The following is a 1550-nucleotide window of genomic DNA, read 5'->3' as shown; positions in this document are numbered from 1 at the left end:
TTAATTCCATCAACCTCAACTGGACAGTTTCCTACAGTGAGGGGTCGGAAAAATCGTCCCTTTATGACAATTTAGCGAAATACGCATGCGCAAAAAACGTTCTTTCTTGAATTAGTTCAAATATAGATAAACGACCTAGTTTAACACGCGGTTAGAGACAAGTCGGTATAGAAGAATTGCCGTTATCTTACGATTGCACGTTCGACCCTAGATATTAGATTTTTTTTCGATTTTTAAAGTTTTTATATTTAAACAGGATTATTTATGCAATTTTTTGTTCGTTTTAAAAAAATTGTCATCACGTTCGCTGTTTTTTGTGTTTTTGTTTTTTTCCGATTTTTTAAAGAATTTTTAACATCGTTCTCTTATTCTTTATTTTGCATCACGTTCGCTGTTTTTAGTCGCGTGCAAGCGACTCTATATTAACTCCGTCAGTCCGTCGGTCGGTCTGTCGGTCTGTCCGTAACACTTTTGTGCTTCGCCTTTTTGGTTAAGATCACAGGTCTGTTGTTAATAGATGCTGTTCTTAACTTTTTAAGCTTTTCTTGGCCTTTTGGCCAAGATCAAAGGATAGTATCTGTTCTTACGACATGATGTACTTATGTTAGCAAATTTGTGATATAAATTGGGGGATCACTTTTCCGTATTAATTTAATGTAAAATGATCACCCGCTATACAAGCAGTCAGTCTCAAAGCCAATCAAGTCATTCTCCAGATCATTCAACTTGTTTTTGAAGGATTCCAGTTATTTTTTAAGCATTCAAGTCATTCTTAAGGCCATTCAATTCATCCTTAATTTCATTAAAGTCATTCTAAGTCATTTACTTTTTATTTATTTAAGTCATTTCAGCCCATTTTTAGGTCATTTTAGTTTATCTTTAAGAATTCCATGTCAATTCTACATTCACGCATTCATTCATTACACGACAGCACGTGACTAATGGCTATCGGCCTTGTTTAATATTTAAACAGGATTATTACATTCGCTTATTCTTTACTTTCCATTTTGTTTTGGTTTACCCCCCCCCCCCCAACACACACCTCCACACACGCGGGCAACACCGCATTTCATAAAATCCACTCTGTCTTTCACTTGGACATAATCTATCTATCTCATTATTTAATTCTTTCATTTATTTAATAATAATGAATGAATCGTCATCTAAAGTATAAAAGTTTTTTTTCTAATAATTTGTTAGGAAGTAGCGTTGAAAACAATTTAAGTGAATGAAATGAGATTTAGCCGGTATTTTAAGAATTTAGGAGAAAAACATGGAATAGTTAAGCTAAACGCCTTTAAGCAACTTTTATATTTAAAAGGAAATCACTTATTTAAAGGGGGCAATAAAACACAGGCAGAAAATAATACCAAATAATTAAACCCTTCACTTTTTCCCACAAATTATTTAAATATTGGTCAAATTCTTCTTCGGTCACCTAAATTGTTTTCAACATTATTAAAAAAAAATAACTGATTTTTCTTAAAACGCTTCTAAAAGTTTTTGTTTTTTGTTTTTTAATGGGCATTCGTTGGAAACCGGGCGCGTAC

The 1550-nt window shown here is 33.0% G+C and overlaps 1 pseudogene; it reads left to right on the top strand.

Annotated features, from left to right (window-relative positions):
* Nucleotides 1-537: 537 nt before the first annotated feature.
* Nucleotides 538-642, top strand: LOC145256674 (U2 spliceosomal RNA; annotated as a pseudogene).
* The last annotated feature ends 908 nt before the right edge of the window (nucleotides 643-1550 follow it).

The sequence above is a fragment of the Euprymna scolopes genome, chromosome 32 (genome assembly GCF_053919585.1).
Source record: "Euprymna scolopes isolate OS-2025 chromosome 32, ASM5391958v1, whole genome shotgun sequence".
Taxonomy (NCBI): Eukaryota; Metazoa; Mollusca; class Cephalopoda; order Sepiida; family Sepiolidae; genus Euprymna; species Euprymna scolopes.
The sequence above is the reverse complement of the archived record's forward strand: the minus strand, read 5'-3'. Positions and strand labels throughout refer to the sequence as shown.